Source organism: Oculina patagonica, chromosome 10 (genome assembly GCF_052425735.1).
Source record: "Oculina patagonica isolate OP01 chromosome 10, crgOcupat, whole genome shotgun sequence".
NCBI lineage: Eukaryota > Metazoa > Cnidaria > Anthozoa > Scleractinia > Oculinidae > Oculina > Oculina patagonica.
In genome coordinates, this window is record NC_135767.1 from 17,190,128 (window position 1) to 17,198,428 (window position 8,301).

The 8,301-nt window shown below is 38.3% G+C and overlaps 1 long non-coding RNA gene across 2 annotated transcripts; it reads left to right on the forward strand.

The window, feature by feature from the left end:
• Positions 1-2,156: 2,156 nt before the first annotated feature.
• Positions 2,157-5,932, forward strand: LOC144629248 (uncharacterized). Of its 2 annotated transcripts, none has more exons than XR_013566322.1 (3): positions 2,157-2,595; positions 4,998-5,048; positions 5,336-5,469. It is a non-coding gene; the product is annotated as an uncharacterized LOC144629248 (long non-coding RNA). The 2 variants fall into 2 exon arrangements; XR_013566321.1 differs by lacking the exon at positions 2,157-2,595 and adding an exon at positions 5,592-5,932 and having other exon boundaries at positions 4,783-5,048; positions 5,336-5,447.
• The last annotated feature ends 2,369 nt before the right edge of the window (positions 5,933-8,301 follow it).

An 8,301-nucleotide genomic window follows, 5' to 3' on the forward strand; every position in this document is an offset into this window, starting at 1 on the left:
ATAACTTTTAGTGCTAGATTGTAGATTGCTTTGTCTTACCTAGTACTTGCCGGGAACTGTCGTAAGCTACGATTCCCATGACGTTATCGTAGCCATTGAATAATAAACCACTAATACTATTGACATTTGCACTGGAGGCGTTGACGACTTCCCAGACTCCTTTTCTAGTCCATTCAGAGACGAATAAAGACGAAGAAAGGAAGGTTGCTCCAAAAAACTGCAAACTATCTGATGGTTTAAAGATTAGTTTCCTGTTGTTACCATTGTAATCTGCAACTTCTATTCTTTCTAGTCCTCCATCCACCCAGAAGACAAGTCTGTTTCGTCTGTCAAGGTCAATCCCAGCTGGAAACTGAAGATTGGACATTACTATGGCAACACGTTGCGTGCCCGATAAAGTGGCTCTCTCTATCTTGGGAGTTTGTCCCGAGGCGGTCCAGAACATTAATCTGTTGAGTGAGTAATTGCACAGTCAACAAATTATGAGCCTGCATGTATTTTGCTCTCCCTTTCTATTTTTTTTAACTTATCCTCGAATAAAGCTCCTGCTCCAGACTAAGATAAATAGGGTAAGGTAATTTAAGGTAAGGTGATTATTGGAGACAATATTCAGTATTGGTGAAGCCCATTCTCGTCCCCTGTGCCGCTTGTTCATCTTAGCCGGCAGAGCCTGGCGCACGAGAAAGAAGTGGGTCTTGGGACACATGATTTGATTGGCTAGATTTTTTTTTCAAGGAGAATATAAATCTAGCCAATCAAATCAACCGTTTTAAAATCTCCTACAACAAAAGAATTTAAAACGGTTGATTTGATTTGCTACATTTAAATTTCCTTTGTGAATATCAAGCCAATGAAGTCATGTGTCCCTAGAGCCACTTTTTCCTCGTGCCCGAGGCTTTGCCGTCTGAGAGGGAAAAGCAGCTTTGGGGACAAGAATGTGGTGAAACCATACTGTTTGTCAGAGATTTGTTATAAACCTCATGAGTCAGGGCAGTCAAAATCCACCGAAAGCAAAGAAAATGAACCTCTCTAAGTTAAATCAGCATTTTTCTCTTTCCTAAACTTACCCACTGTTGTGGTCAATAACAATTCCTCTTGGCTCATTGAGATTTGAAGAAACCAGAATACGTTTGTTATTGCCCTCAAAGTCTGATACCGATATTATATCATTTGTTTTATCAGTCCAGTACAACTGTGATGTGTTCCATTCCACTGCCAATCCTTCACAAACTCCTATGTTATTGTGTATGATTGTAATACTTGATCCGTCGATGTTAGCTCGCTTAACGTTTAGTTCTGTCACATCACTCCAAAATATGTAGCCCAGGCTGTAATGGACATCTATAGCGACAGCTCTTGATAAGCCCCCAATGATGTGATGGAGTGAGGGCGCCTTGAAATCCAAAGCTACTATTTCACTTGTCAGTGATACTAAAAGACACGGAAAGTTGCAGGGGATGGCCAAGGCTAAAAGGATAGAGAAAAATAAAACAGAAAAAAATCTTTAGGTAAGAACAAGCCGTATTCTGGCAAAATGTTACTCAAAGATTTCCAATGATAACTCGAGAACCAAGGAATATTCCAAAATGACAATGGGTTTTCCAACAGTTTCCATACAGTTACAGTAGAACCGGGTAACTCGAACACTGAAGGGAAACGAAAAACAGTTCGGGGTTTCGAGTTATCGAGGTCGATTGAATATTTATTTTACCATGTTAATAATTAATAGCGGAGCTCCCAGAGCGTAGCCCCATTCCTTAGAATTTTGGTAAGACATCGAGCCGAAAAAACTTGGTTATGACGTCAGCGTACGAGCGAACGTCCGTACAGACTCTCGGGGAGGGGGGAGGGGAGTGCCAATGCAATCCTGACCAGAGGGGAGACAATGCATGCCATCCTCTTGTGATGTCAACGGCTGTCCAACGACTTACATTTTGTTATTGGGCATCAATGTTATAGTGAATTGACAGCTGTCAAAACAAGCTTTCCGCTGACCAGTATCACATGACTATATCGCGGGCTCAGATATAGAACACATCGAGGTCGAATGTTTTTGGAAGTTGACCGCTGACCAAGTGACTTTCACCATTGAATCGCGGGCGCAAGTACTTTTCTGTGGTCATTTGCTCTTGAATTACATGAAGCGAAAAGTGAAATTGGGGAAGTGCGCTGGTTGCTGTCGGCTCGGCTAAATGAAATTTATAAGCTTATCAAGCTTATTTTGAACTTGTGGCGAACAGAATTTCACAAAGGAACTTGTGGCCATTCTGGTTTATACCTAAGCTTTCGTGAAACAGCAAGGTTAACAGCAGAATTTTGAATATGGTTCAGAGTCAAAAGGCAGGAAACAAACTCACAACATGCCGATTTACCAAGCGTACGAATGAGTTCACGATCACCGAGAGTCTCCGCAATTGAAAAGCACACGACAGTTTATTACAGATAAATTATTTCTGGATGTATTCCTCGTTTATCCCGGGATAGCAGCCAAAGAAAAACAGATTGTGACCGATCGAAATGGACGTAAATCTTCCAAGCTACTTGTTGAGTTTAAAGCAAAGACGGTCAAAGACAAAATCCCTTTACGAAACCAAGGTAAGCGCTTATTGATGTTCCTTTTTTAACAGATTAGAAAAGTTTCTGTTATTTATCAATGTAATAGCACTCAGTCGTTCGTGTAACCGGTATGACAGCAGAACAAGGGCATACAACCTTATTGAAATTCGTTTTGTCAACACGAGTTGTATTCAAAGTAGATAGCATCTACTGCGATAAATTTGTTTATCCTGTAATTAAATCACCGCAGTAGGAGGAACACAGCACTTTAAAACGTTGGAAAGAGCAAATTTCCAGTTACACTACAAGATCAAAAAAAGTTTAAAAAGGGCCCGTCTGCAATTAGCCTGCGAACGCAGACGTATTTCCGCCTGTCGTTTCTCTCCGCCGAAAAATAGCGTCTGCGAACCCGAGCCACAAAACGATTTCCGTGACGTCAAATCTTTTGTTTTTTCTTCGGCCAATCAGATGCGGCGATAGAATGAGACTCCAATACTCCGCGCGCGGCTCCCTCGCAAATACATTTGGCGGGAACATCGAGCAACAGGCGAGATTTCCCGCTATGGCATATGAAACAATCAACCATGGATGAAACTCCGAAAAAGGTTTCAAATGATGCTGAAAGTTGCGTTCTTTGTAGAAAAACCTTTGCAGTTAGAAATGAGAAGGTTAATGTATTCGGAAAAAGCGCTTTGGACATTCCTGCACTGGTGAAGCATGCAACAAACGTAGATTTGTCTGTGTACGTGGACCACCAAAAGCTGGCAATTTGTCGCACTAAGTGCTATAATCGACTCGTGCGATTAAAAAAAACCCAACATAAACTGCAAGTGTGTTAAATAAATATTTTACCAAATGTTCATTCCTTCGTATTATTCTTTCAGATTTGGGAAGTAAAAAGTACTAAATAAATGGGTTGTGCTTGATAAAGTTCACACTTCACTGTACTGAGACAATATAAGCTTATTATATAAACCTTAGCAAAGAAGTGTTACTGATCTAGCCTACGAGAGCTTGAGTACTATCTTGGTTGTTATGGTCCCTGTTCGCCAGCTTAGTCACAACTTAACAACGTAATCAAACGTGAAAACAAAATCAGACGGCCGCATTGCTTTCTGAACCCTAGCAGCAAACAAAGGCAAGGGCAGAAATGGAGTAAGACTTGAGAAAACGTGCCATGCATTTCTGGCAAGTGAAGGTGATATGAGATATTTCCTTTCCGCTCAACTGAATTATAGAAATCGTCTAGAAATTAGCATTTGTGTTAACAGTGTGATTTGGTTTGAACTTCAACCGAAGTTATTACAAAAACATAGAAAAATCTCTGCAGTAGTTCGTGCTCCATGGTCCGTGAAACTAATAACATGTTCGTTTCAACAGTGAAAGTGATAACTTGTTCGTTTCAACAGTGAAAGTGACAACTTGTTCGTTTCAACGCAGAGTACTGCTCACTAGTTTATTTTTCAAAAAATAATCATTCTTATTGTCTTTTTCAGAAACCTGAAAAATTAAAAAATAAAACAAAAACTTACCAGTGACAAATAACGTGGGCTTCGTCGACAGCAATGGCTCGAACCGATTTTTGATACGTGTCACTTTTAAGCATCTTTCGCCATCTTGTGTCACCGAGCCAGGTTTCTGGTGATCCGTAAACGATCGAATAGCGGCCGTTTTCGATATTACCTCTCTCAGTCTCCAATGTGTCGCTATTCAGTGATATCGCACTTATACCAAGGGACGATAAAAGGCTCACTTGGTCCTTCATCAAACTCACAAGAGGAGAAACGACGATCACAATGTTGTTCTCACTGTTTGCTTCGAGAGAAGCATACAAAACAGGCAACGCTTGAAATACAATCGACTTTCCATATCCAGTTGGAAGATTAACGAAAATGTCTTTCTTCTCTTTCACAACGTAATTTAAGGCGTCTATCTGATGTTCATTTAACTTATTGAACCCGAACACTTCACAAACTTTCCCCAGCGCAACTTCCATTTCTAACCCGCCATTGTCCGCCATTGTTTTCCCCACGCAATCGCGCGATACTCTCGCAGGCTACACGCGTGGCACTTCTGGACTTTTCTGAGCTTAACTCTGATTGGCTTAAAATTTTGACGTCACGGAAATCGTTTTGTGGCTCGGGTTCGCAGACGCTATTTTTCGGCGGAGAGAAACGACAGGCGGAAATACGTCTGCGTTCGCAGGCTAGTCTGCAATGAGGAGAATATCATTTAAAGCAAATTTAAAATACATGTACATTTAAATGTACATCAAGGTTTATGAGGTTAATTGAGTGACAGGTATTTATGGAGGTTGTAAGAGGCAGTTTGAGTTTATCATTAATTTTATATAAGCAAATCTGTTGCATTTCTAAAACTTGCTATATTAGGATTTCCATACCTTTTATGGGTTTTTGATATGGTGTACATTTTGTTTTTAGTGAGGGAAAACAGGAATTCAAGGGGTGCAGTTAATGTCTGTGATGATGAAGGTAAGCATTAGATTAGTGTCAGTTTATATATACCTTTATTTCTCTAAATGCTCTGTGACAGAGTTTAGTTTTTGTGAATCTACATCAGTGCATGAAACTTGTTTTTTAAGTGTAAAATTTTGGGGTTTAAGAAATGATAGGTGTTTCAACTGCTTGGTAAGTTTATGTTTCATTAAAATCGTGGTTTTATTGAGGAATTTAATTTAAGCTAATTTAAAATTATAAACATTCATTTGATGCCATTGAATGATCATCAACAAATCTTATGTCTTTTTTGCCTTTTTCAGGGTCAACACGAGTAGCAGAATTTCCACAGAGTTGCAGACACAGAAAGAGAAAAATGAACAATCAGATTATTATATTTATATATTCTTCATTGCATGTACAAATAACACTTATGTACATGTACTGTGTGTAGAATAGAATTAGAGTAGAATTTATTTATAAGGACAGGAGTAATTTTAAAGTTAATGAAATAAAGCCAGACAAGGTACAATCATGTACATAAAAAATCATCCTGCTACCTAAACATTTAATTCCCAGTGCCCACACTACAAAGAACAGTAATTATGATAATGAGATACACATTTCATCAATCTCTTAATGCATGGTAAAATGGCATGGTAAAATTTTTGCCAAGCAATCTATACCTGAGTTTAGAACTAACAAACAGTATTTATGCCTCTCCAGAATTTTTGCTAAGTTTACATGTAATTAAGCAAAGGGCAAAGGGACTCAAATAAAGAAAAAAAGGTGTTATCGTTTTGGGGGACCCTATTTGGCAGAATGACAGAATGTCAATATTTTGCTTGCCACTACCTTTTACTCCAGTTTGCTAGCAGAAAGCTGTTATTTTTGGTTTTAGGCAATAATAAGACTGTCATCGTCACCATTCCATCGTATAGACCCCCTATTTGGGGGGGAGGGGAACCAGTTGTATGCTATGTGCAGCTGTAACATACCAGTTATGATGAGGGTATGGATATTTTCAAGAGCAAACCTTTCTTTGTTCTTGGTTAACTTTGAGAGTTGCGAGTATATCTTTAGAAGGTTATGCATAGACTACTAATGATATTCTTGATTGATCAATTTTTTAACTCTTATTTGGTGTTGTTCATGGTGAAAAGGGATACATATCATCATCCTCTCTTGATATCATATATAAAGAAAATAACATGAATATAAAAATCAGTCTAAAAAATTATAGAGGGGAAATAACTGGGGAGCTCCGCTTTTAGGCTTGCCTAAATCTATATATTATTTTACTGATTTTTAGGCACTTCAGAATACAAAACAAAGTGCAAATTAAACTTATTTCGGCAGAAACTCTAACCGATTCTTATGATAAGAGTAGAAAATGACTGTGAAATACGTAACCTGTCCGTTGCTCTAATTAAAATTAAATTGAGGTAAAGATTTTAAGGAAAACGACAAATTGACGTAGTGTTTGTTTTAGTGTTTAAGAGGCTGTCTTTCTGAAAAACACCCACTCAAATTCGCGTCAAAAATAATTTGGCTTGAAACTCTCGCAACTGAAAGACTTTACCAAGGCTAGAACTGAGACAGTTTCGGTTTGATTCAAAATCACTTTCTGGCCGCGTTAGGAACCATTAAATATTTTGCTCCTTCGGGCCCGCCGAAGCGCCTGGAAAATGAGAAAAATGTGCATTTTTCGAGCCGCTGTCAAACATCAGCCTCTTTCTCTTTCGAGCTTCAATTCCTACTCTGAACATAAAAGGGCTAGGTCACAGTATTTAGGAAATTCTATTTATTTTCGTTAATTAAGAGCTGTAAACTTCAACCTGGCAAAGCAAAGTCATTTATTGGAAAAATCACGGCCACATAACAAACAAGGATGGTTTTCAAGAACTGTAAACGACGCTTTCATACAAAATGAGATAAACTTGTAAAACGTCAAGCCGACGTTTTTTTTTTAAGTTTACCCGAACGCAATCCGTTTTAATCTTCTCGAATTTTGTCCATCCATGCCCCTTTTTAGCCTTTTTTTGTTTCGTTTGAGTTATTTTACAGTTTTAAGATGTTATTGTGATATTTCAGTTAATTCTATGACCGGTTGGTCAGTGTCGAAATTGCCTAAAATTGCGTGACATAGCCCCTTTAATAAATCATACCACTGGTCTTTTTTCAGTAAATGATAGTCTATTCTAAACCAAAACTCTCTGATTTCTATACACTATCCCAGACTAAACTGCTTGAAAACCACACCCTTCGAGGCAGCAAATACCTATATAGCTCATATATGGGAGTGCTCAACTCCCCCCCCCCCTCCCCCCCCCCCCTCCCCTCGGGAGTTCTTTCAACAAAATACGGGGTTATGTTTTCTTTATCGTTATACACGCAAACTACAGCACAAACAAAGTATTATCAACCAGTATATAGTACACTAACAAGTCCAAATAAATAAAGCAATGTTCATGAGAGAGCCAACGTATCATGAAGTCAACAATGTGCAAATTTCATCTATCAAAATTTATTACGCTTGAAATGGTAAATTCAAGACTTTGCGAGAGGGCAAGATTGATATCTTTTCTGTGAACCCGACATTTCTTAGCCTCAAAAAGAAAATGGAGACTTCGAAAAGGCGTCCCAGAAGAATTTTAGACAACGAGATAAGTTGTCTCTCGGATCAGATGTTTATGGTTTTAGATCAAGATAATGTAAGAACTTAAAACCTCTGTTTCGCCGTACGACGATCATTTTTTTACCACGCTGCAAGAATATATGTCATTTTAAATGAAAAAACAAAGCATTTCAAAACATTTAAATTAGGAGTTTTTGCAAGACTCGCTAGGAGTGAACTTAGTACAATTTAGGATAATGTTTTATTGTGTATAGAACTCATGTAATTTCTTTGTGATTTTACTTATTTTTTGAAGTATTGAAAATCAAAGATGAAATAACCTTTCGAGGATCCCTTAATCTGCATTGTATTGTACCCCTGAAATTTAGCTCAAATACTGCAAAACGGACCTGTCTAGAAGGATGGTTCACCGCCCTTCGAAATGACTGCAAATTTTGACTTCGAACTTCAGATGATTAAAAACTGGAAACAACAACAACAGCGCTAACAGCATTCTGTAAGCTAAATTACTGCAAATCAAAGCCTTTATAAGGCAAAACAGTGTGTAAAAAATGTCTACTAGGTACAAAGAAAGAGACTTTCTAAAGCTGACATCCTGTATAACACAAAGACACTCGCTCGTGAAGAGATGATTTAATGCTTCGACCTTGT